The sequence below is a fragment of the Pseudorca crassidens genome, unplaced genomic scaffold (genome assembly GCF_039906515.1).
Source record: "Pseudorca crassidens isolate mPseCra1 unplaced genomic scaffold, mPseCra1.hap1 Scaffold_162, whole genome shotgun sequence".
In the NCBI taxonomy this organism is placed as follows: domain Eukaryota; kingdom Metazoa; phylum Chordata; class Mammalia; order Artiodactyla; family Delphinidae; genus Pseudorca; species Pseudorca crassidens.
This window is the reverse complement of record NW_027136089.1, coordinates 230001-240000: the sequence shown is the minus strand read 5'-3', so window position 1 is coordinate 240000 and position 10000 is coordinate 230001.

Below are 10000 nucleotides of genomic sequence, written 5' to 3'. Positions count from 1 at the left end.
CTCCGATGGCTAAGGCTTTTTATTATCTGTGGGGAAAGACTTTTAAGATTCGTGTTGGTCCCGAAGGAGACGGCGAATTAGTGTTTGGGTGAGGGAGCCCTTCCACCGGTTTGTATTCTTAAAGAGACCACTTCCCCCTCCCCTCCCCCGTTGTTATTTTTTGGGGTTTTTTTTTTGTTTGTTTGTTTCCGTTTTGGTTTTTCTGTTTTTTCTTTCTTTCTTTTTTTTTTTTTTTTTTCCTTCCCTTTGGTTTCAGGGTCTACCTCATCCAGTCCACTGGCCTTAGTCTCAGTCAGGCCATCGCAGGCTGTGTTCACATTTCGGAGGCGGTAGAGATGTGCAAGATCAAGACAGTTCACCCAGAGAACTGGGCGGCGGGTGCCTTGCTGACATCGAAAAGCTGATCTGCTCATCATGCAGTTCCATTTCCCCTCCTCGTCCTCCTCGTCCTCCTCGTCCTCCTCGTCCTCCTCCTCCACCTCGTCCCCGTCCTCGTCCTCCTCCTCGTCGTCCTCCTCCTCGTCCTCGTCCTCGTCCTCCTCCTCGTCCTCCTCGTCCTCCTCGTCCTCGTCCTCGTCCTCCTCGTCCTCGTCCTCCTCCTCCTCCTCCTCCTCCTCCTCCTCCTCCTCCTCCTGTGTGCTTCTTTCTGTCAAGGAGAAGATTTCCAACTCAAATGCAGACCAAAAGATTTCTAGGTTCCAAAACTTCAGGGTTCCATGGATCATGGTGTCCAAAATCTGCACAGGGTCTTCAATAACGGCCCTCGTTCTCAGCGCACACAAGTCAACCCCAGACCAAGGCACCCTAAGGGCAAAAACCCTCCAAGGTTTCTCCCATTAGACCCCGAACGTCAGCACACACCCCCTCCCCCGGTTTCTATTTCGTATCGCGTGCGCTCAGGCAGACGGCAAACACATCGATCGATCATTTTCCTTTAGCGTGTTTCATGAACGTCGCACTGGCCGAAGAAACCTAGGTGTGTCAAAGCTCATCCCTGCGTAAAAGGCTTTGGCTTCTCCGTGAAGGGGTCGAGCCGAGGGACCCAGGCCCCTCTGTCAACTTTTCACTGGATTCATTGGCCTCACTCTTGTCCCAAGCGACGGCTGGTCAGATTTCTCATGGTCATTTTTTGCCTTCTGGCTTTAGCAAGGGTCTTCAACTGGGGTAAAAAGAGCAGGCTTGCTTGGGGCGCTTTCATGGTGGGGAGGAGGGGGTGGTGGCCCATAGAGGTGGGTCCCTTCGATTCACCCCATCTCAGGTAGTGCCCTATGCAAAACGTTTGCTTTCATACCATCAGGATCCTAACTTTGGAGAGTTTCCCTGCCTTAAACGTCCTCTGCCCTCCGCCTATTCATCCACCATCCACCACCACCCCGCTGACCTGTTCATCCCGTCCATGGTTTTTCTCTTCCGAGAAAGCATGTTACCTACGGCTCGTCCCCAGGCTACGTACGTGTCCATTCACCTCCTGAAAGACATGTCTCGGTCACCTCCGAGAGAGTTCTTGGCAGTGAGGAATAAAACCGCCACTGTCAAGGTCCGCGTGCAGGTTTCTGCGTGGACCTCAGCCGTTCGACTCCCCGCGTCACCTCGGGTCCATTCATAGCAAGGAGTCCTCCGAGGGCCGGGTCTTACGGTGAGAGTGTGTTTGGCTGTGAAAAACACCACCCCTGTTCACAGAGTTCCCAAAAACGGGGGGGTGGGGGGTTGGGGGGTTGGGGTGGGGGTCGGGGTGGAGCTGAGGAGGGCACGGCACGTCAGCATACCGAAGCGTCCGGAACCCCGAGGAGGCGGGCAAGGAAGGAAGATGTCCCCGGGACAAAACCTTCCCTCCCCGTCCTTAGGGTCGATGGCTGGACCTGAGAATTCCATGGACACGAGACGGATTTATGAAACCAGAATTCCAAGAAAGGGGACCTGGCTGGCCGAGACCCCAAAATGAGTCTCTTTGGGGTTTGTTAGGGCGGCAGGCCAGGAGACACCCGCCGTGTTCCACCCGACTCCCAAATGGGGCGAGTTTATCGAAGAAAAAAAAAAAAAAAGCCAAACCAAAAGCAAACACACACGCAGACAGAAACCCCAGCAAACACACACACACACACACACACACACACACACACACACACACACACACACACACACACACACACAACTCTGGGTGCGCTATCTGCTGTCCATGATTTCCCGTGCCTTTTGGACATGGCTGATAGGGATGGACATGAAACGGCAGGACAGCAAGCTGGCATCTCGGCCGGCCTAGAGAAGTTTCCCGAGTGAAATATCAGAACCAGGGCGGGGTGGGGATGGGGGGCGCAGAGAGAGGCGGGGAAGGGGGGCCCACGTCACCCGGGAGAGAAGCGGGGGGAGGGGGGCGCTGACCGACCTCGGTTCACCCCGTCCCCCTCCGGCCGAGAACCTGCCTTCGCTTCCTGCCCTCAGGTGTGTGAGAGGAGCAGGTTTCTTTCCCATAACTACCAACACATCATTTCAGTCTTGTTTGTGGGTTTCTTTTTGTGTGTTCGTTTTCTGGACGAGGCCAAAGAACCCTTCCAGTGAGTGGAGGCGTGTGTACAAAGGAGGATCTGACAGGACGGGAGGGTGCGGGTCAGTCCCTGTGCCAAGAAACCCAGAGAATCTGTCGTAGCTGAGGCTCGGGCCTTTTGCAGAAATAGGCCAAGAGAGTTCAGAGTTGATCCTTCACTGCCAAACAGTCATCACAGCAGTTTCCTGGAAGGGATTGTGTTGCAAGAGCCAGCGTGGTGACCCTCAGGCCTCAGGCCTCAGGCCTCAGGCCTCAGCCCGGCAGGCAGGCAGGCAGGCAGGCAGGCAGGCAGCGGCTATTGTCTGTTGGTCCCGCCCCCACCCCCACCCCCACCCCCGTTCCTTCTCCAGAGCTCCTTCCTAAGTCCCCTGGACTGACCTTTGCCAGGAGCGGGGGAGGGGAGGGGAGGTCCGGACGATTCATTCGGCAGGGCCTCGTTCAATCGCTCCATTCAAATGCAGAAAGCTCTCCGGTCAAGTCGGAGCCTTTGACTTTGCCTCGAGCTTCTCTTTAATGAATGGCTTTGTCTTTTTTCTTTCCCCAATTTCCCCACCCTTAGGCTGTCCCCTCCAAACTGCAGGGAGGGAAGGAGGGAGAGAGGTAAGGGATGGGAGGAGGTTGTGTGAGAAACAGGCCTTTTTTTCCAGGCAAAAGATGTCCCCTCCTTTTCCTAACCCAGGAAACCCCACTACACCATTTGAGAATCATGGACATGCATGGAAGCAGATGTCTTCACTTGAGATCTTCCTCCGCAGGAGGACAGAAAGGCGGGCCAGTGTGTCCCTCTTGTGCTGGCCGGTTCTTAAGTCACTTGAATTCAAAATAATCAATAGAGCATGGAGGCAGATTTTGGGGCGGCCTACTCTGGAGCCCAAGAGTTCCCTCCTCTGAAAGTTCCTTGGAACATATTAAAGCTGAGCTGGTGACTCGTGTGTGTAGGGATGTGTGTGTGTGTGTGTGTGTGTGTGTGTGTGTGTGTGTGTGTGTGTGTGAGTGAGTGAGTGAGTGAGTGAGTGAAGGAGATTTCTAGATGTCAGGGTCGAAGCAACTTTAGAAGTCTGCAACACCTCTGATGATGTCGTCGGGTGTTTGGTTCAAATTTCGGAGTGGCTCTCAAAGAAACAGGCACGAGGATTGTTTCCATAGGAGCCGTTGTGGCCGTTTCGTCAAGTTCTCTAGCTTCCGTTTGCAGAGCTTCAGGCAAAGGGCCATTTTAGTTCTCAGTGAGGCCAAGTCAAAAGGGTGGGAGAAAATGGCAAACGTTCATGGGGAGAGTCGTAGCCAGATATTGGAGGGAACTCAAAAAACTTCGGGATGCAGTCCAGTTTTCAGGTTAAGAACAACACCCTAAGGGAAACGAGTAGCTCCAGAACTTCATATCCACAAGTGAGTATCCCCGTTTTATGGAAACATAATTTTGGCCTCCAAGTAACGTATGCAAATAACTCGGTTGCCAAGGAAATAAGAAGCCTCACTGAGAGTTTCTGAATTAAGGAAGGTAGGGAGAAAAAGATCAGTGATTCCATCCTGCTGACAGAGGTATAAGTTACCAAATGGAGGTCCATCTTTAAAAATAAAAAAAAAGAAAAAAGAAAAAAGAAAATTGGGTTTTGTTGGTTTGTTTTTGTTTTTCCTTGTACCTGGAAAACAAAAGATTTAAGAATCAGTCCTAATCCCTCTGTCTCTCTGTCTCTTCTTTCTCTCTGTCTCTCTCTGTCTCAGTGTCTCTGCCTCTGTCTCTGTCTCTCTCTGTCTCTCTCTCTCTCTCTCTCCCCCCCTCCATATATACATATACATATATATACATACATACATGTATATACATATACCTACATACGTGTGTGTGTGTGTGTATATGTATATATGTATATATATATATATATATATATATATATATATATATATATATATATATATATATATAAAGGTATTTTACGTAGGGTTTTTTTTTTTTCACATTCTTTTCTCTCATAGGTTTATTACAAAGTATTGAGTAGAGTTTCCTGTGCTATATAGTAGGAGGCGCTTGCTTGTTGATTACCGATTTTATGTACAGTCATGTGTACATGGTCATCCCAACCCCCTAAGTTATCCCCCGCTTCCCCAATCCGTCCTACTTTACACAAGTAGTCATACACATTATCATCCTGTTCATCAGTTCATTCAATCCCGTGTAAGTCATCCTTGTTCTACTTGGAGTCCAGTCTTTCCATCGGTTCTGCCGACCTTGCCTGATGATCGAGCGTGACTGGACGAGTGACGGTTCCAAAAAGTTTGCAAGAGCTTCTGTGAAGGATTGTAGGATTTGCCCAGCGAAGCGGGTGCCGTGATCTGATCACAGGGGAGGCTGTGGAAGGTAGACCCCAAGTGGCAAACACATTTTGTTTTTTTAACAGTCTCTGTGCCACGGTGAGGACATCAGGCTTGCAGTGAGTGAGGGAAGACTTCAACCCACACGGAAGACATACCTACGGCCACAAGAATGTTTGGATGACCCCTACTAAGTGGCAGTGGAATGAAGTCCAGTGGCTGGGGTTCAGAGGGTCCAGAGAGAGGAGGTTTTCTTTCCAGAGAGAAAAATAGTTCCCACCCCCCCCCCCCCCCAGGGTTACAAGCATGACAGGTCAGACGTTGCCGGTAGACTGTAGAAATCTTCCCGCCAATGTCTATGTACAATTGGGGTCATCTTCAAGGCACCATGGGTGGGTGAAGGAATGCAAGGTGGAGTGTGGGGGTGGGGGAGGGGGGAGGTTGGCCAGGGAGTAACCAACCGGCCGGGCCGCCGTCTCCCGTCTGCCATAGCCCCGACCGGCTGTTGACAGGACAGAATGGACTCGATCCACGTGTGCCCCGCCACCCCCACCACCTTTCAACAGGCTGTTGTTGCTGCCTTGGCGTGAACGTCGGTTAGAACACCTCCCTGATACTGGGTTCCGTCCCTTTCGTGTGAGCCTCCATTTTGACGACGACAGACAACCCTTTATGCCAGGGCAGAGAAGACTTCCAGGAAGAAACATCCCATCATGTCTGGAACAGTTAGAACACATCGGTGTACAGACACAAGCCAAAGTAGACTTCACGTTGTTCCTTCCTCTTTGACGACGCTTCCCGTGTCATCGAAGCTCTCCAAGAAACGTACTCAGTTTCATCTCTCTCGTTTCTCAGGAGAGAGAACACATTTTTGGGCTATTTCGAGGGCCCTCTCCTCCTGCATCCTAACTCAAAGTGCGTTCTAAGTCCAAAGGACTTCACCTGTCCTTCAACCGGGGGGCAAGTGTGTCCAAAATATCCAAAAGGTTGTAAAGCACTTAATCGGATATAGGTCACTGTGAAACAGTGCTTCGCTAGCCAGGTCACCGACATCCCAAGGAGAGACTTGCTAGGCAGAGAGAGAAGCTTCTTCTTCAGTTCCGAGCCACACCTGGTTCTTTGAATCTCGAGAGGACTAAGCTGATGTGAGTCCTCCGAGACCTGATAACGGCAACCTAGAAAATAAGTGATGACTTTTGACAAGGCATAAGCTTTTCTTTCTTGCTTCCTTTTCCTTCCTTCCTTCCTTCCTTCCTTCCTTCCTTCCTTCCTTCCTTCCTTCCTTCCTTCCTTCCTTCCTTCCTTTCTTCCTTCCTTCCTTCCTTCCTTCCTTCTCTCTCTCTCTCTCTCTCTCTCTCTCTCTCTCTCTCTCTCTCTCTCTCTTCTTTCTTTCCTTCCTTCTCTCCTTAAAGATAAAGGAAGAAACCTTTCCTAATCTAATCTAATCTCTCATGATGGACAGAGCAGACTGATGAAAGAAAAACCCAAACCCTAAACCCAAACCCAAACCTTGTCCTTTTAACATAGAGAGACAACTAAATTCTATTTTTGCACTTGTTTCACGTTGATACGAAAACTCATTTCTGTCTTTGAATCCATCCTCATCTTATCCAGTCAGTCCTGACCACGGATCCGATTCCTTTCCAAAGACCATTTTCTTCACACACCTTTTCCAATCGTCTGTGCCCATTTTTAGCCTGTCCCTCGTTTTCTTTCTTTTCCATTGAGAAGTGACCACCTTTAGGACTAAAATCTCTTTCTCCTTCCCCCAAACATTATCTGCATATCTTCTACTTTGCCTCCCCACTCCCCCAAAAAAGTCCTCTTCCTACCATGAGGATGGCGACATCAGGTAGCTTGGACCACACACGTTCCGTTCCTTCTTTGGAATGCCTCGTCCTTGGACACTGTCTGTTTTTTTTTTTTTTTTTTTTCTTTCTTCAGTCAGTCAGTGAAAGTAAGGAAGCCAACCACAGTGAACAGTGTGAACATGGAATACTTTGTAGAAGTCTAGGCTCCTACCGAGTACACTCTTTCCCTAAAGCACAAGATCTATCTAGGCATGGAACCAAACATGCTCAGTCTCTCCTCCGTAAGAGGTCCAAAGCAGGGAGACCCTTAGACTTGTGGAGCCATGAACATTTCAGTATTTTATCTTATGTGGAGGTGATGTAGACACTCGCTGAGATTTCACCCTGCCAATGGCACTTAGCCAACCTCTAAGCCTAGAGATGACCAGAGATGTTGGAAAGTCTTGAAGTCGGCCTATGGAAAACAATCATTGGGGGGAGAGTTCCCCTTAAACATTCTTATCTCGTTAACATCTATGCCCTCTATTCGTTAGGAGCAGTCCTACTTAGATGATTCGTGAACATTTCATGAGACATGAGGGCGGTTCAGTTCGTCATGGTGTCTACACCTCCCGCCCCCCTCCCCTTTCACGTGAGAGATTTTCTTCCTGATTTCAGAGGGGAGAAGTAAAAGAGAGTCAGAGCGTCCCTCTCGTGGTGTTGTCAGTCTAATTCCAAAACTTCTCTATGCCACGGAGGCACGTTTGGGGGCGGCCTACTCAGGGCCCCAAGACTTTCAAAGTCAAACTCAAGGAGGACGTAAATGTACTTCATGCCACCGAACCCGAACCCGAACCGGTGAACCCGATGGCTTACTAGGAGATGACGTGTCATTGGCCCACCCATTTAAGACACGGAACCAGACACCCTCTCCTCGATGACTCGGAGCAAGTGAGTTCCTGGGGGTGGGGTGGGGTGGGGTGGGGTGGGGTGGGGAGGGTGTCTGTCGGAGAGGGTCCTCTGCTCCAGGTGGGTCCATAAGCACTGCACATGACAGTAGGTGTTCATGGTGTTCTTGGGAAGGAAAGACAGGGAGAATTTTATTTTGAAAAGCTTATCTTCTCACAGCATTTACACTATGAACGATGATGCAACTTCACGGGGGGTGTGCGGGGGCAGTGAAGGCCAGGGAGCCTGGCAACATAGAAGAGCCACGGAGGCTGGCTGTGTGTGACCCCAAGGATGTCCGGCGACTCCTCTCACTTGGGGTGGGGGGTGGGGGGCGGGGGTGGAAGCGGGGGGCGAGATTCCTGTGTGTCTGTCTGCATTCATCAGTCGTGGGAGAGGAAAAACGACGTTCCCTCGACGATCCTTCTGAGTTCTTGCCTGAGAGGCCCCTGTCCCCAAAAGACAGCTCGAGAAGAGAGCGACCCACGGCTGAGGAACGCGTGCACCGTGACCCCCACGCAGGAGAAGCCCAAGCCAGGAGTCACTCGAAAGGGCGGGCTCTGAGCTTGAGCTTCTTCTCGAGGAAGATCTTGGTCCTCCTTTCAGGTCAGGAAGAAGAGGGAGAGGCAGAGCGGCAGAGCGTCCTCGTCGCCCACCCGTCGTTTCTGAAGCGCCTTCAATTCGAACTCATCTGTGTGCCAAAGCGGTCCATTTCGGGGTGCCCTATTCCGGTTCCCTCCCCGCACGGAGAAACATGTTCTGTCCCGATTCACTGAAATGCTCCCAAAGGGCCTTGGTGTGAGGCAGTGGACCTATGCCCATCCTGCCTCCTCTTCAAATCATTTCTACCGATACAGAAGAAGAGACACCACCCCCACCCACCATGGCCTGCCAAAGGCAGTGCAGCAGCTATCCCTGTGGGAGTGGGATCCGGTAGCACGCGAACATCAGTCCAACATCCCTTCCAAATCCATGAGTTCTCATGGAAAATGAGGATGCCCCATGACCGGGGATGGGGGGGAGTGGGGATGGGTGAGGGAGAGGGAGACAGAAAACGAGGAAGGGAGAAAGTGGAGGAGAGGCCAGGAGAGGGAGAGAGAGGAAAACGAGAGAGGGAGGGAGGGAGGGAGGGAGGGAGGGAGAGACAGGGAGGGAGAGACAGGGAGGGAGAGACAGGGAGGGACAGGGAGGGAGAGACGGGGGGGGTGGAGAGAGACAGAGACAGAGAGACAGAGACAGAGAGAGAAGAGAGACAGAGAGACAGAGAGGGAGACAGAGAGAAAGAAAGAGAGGAGGCGGGAAGAAAGGGATAAAGTGGGGGAGGAAGAGCAGGGGTGGGGGAGAGCGCGAGAGCGAGCGCGAGCGCGAGCGCGAGAGAGCGAGCGCGAGAGCGAGAGCGAGCGCGAGAGAGAGAGAGAGAGAGAGAGAGAGAGCGAGAGAGAGAGAGAGAGAGAGAGAGAGAGAGAGCAAGAGAGCGAGAGCGAGAGCGAGAGCGAGAGCGAGAGCGAGAGCGAGAGCGAGAGAGAGAGAGAGAGAGAGAGAGAGAGAGAGAGAGAGAGAGAGAGAGAGAGACCGGGAGAAAGAAAGAGACAGCGAGTGGCAGAGACAGAGACAGAGGCGGAGAGTGAGCGACAGGGAGCCAGGTAAAGGAAGGACACAGTGCTAGGGTATCTTCTGAGTGTTCGCACGTGTTTTCTGAGCTATGGAGATCAACATCAGTCCCATGAGAAGAAGAGAATGTGCCAGCCCCAGCCAGCACTGCTTGTCTTTTTGCAGAGATGAGAGTTTTCTAAGTTCGGGGCCCCCAGTGAGGGAAGCCGCCCCTTGTGTTCTGCCCGTGACCCTGATCGGGATGGATGGAGGACGAGGCGACGTGGTTGGGGCTTTCCCCCCTCCCCGCACCCCCCCCCCCAAGTCGGGAACCTCTCTTTCTACCTCTTTGCACACTCCATTCATTCTGAGACCACCGTTGGCATAGTCCTTTCCATGTTAAACATGATACGCCCTTGCCAAGAGACCCAAGTTCTGGAACCTCCAATGGATCTCTCCTGTATGCGTGGACAAGATCTCTCCAGTCCATCCCGTCAGATGAATGATTCTCAATGATCCTGAAAAACATGGATGAGGGCTAGCGTGGCTAAGGGCTTCCCTGGCGGTCTAGTGGTTAGGTTAGGTCTCCATCCTTCCACTGCACGGAATTGAATGAATGAATGAATGAATGAATGGAGTGAGTGAGTGAGTGAATCAATCAATCAATCAATCAATTTTAAAAGCGTTCATTAAAAAAGAACAAAAATAGACTAGAGTGGCTACCATCCCTCGCCCCCCTCCCTGGCCTCCGGCCCACGATCTAGAATCCCCTGCCCTCCTTGCTCCCACTCGAATACCTCCGTCACTCAGAGGTTGGCCC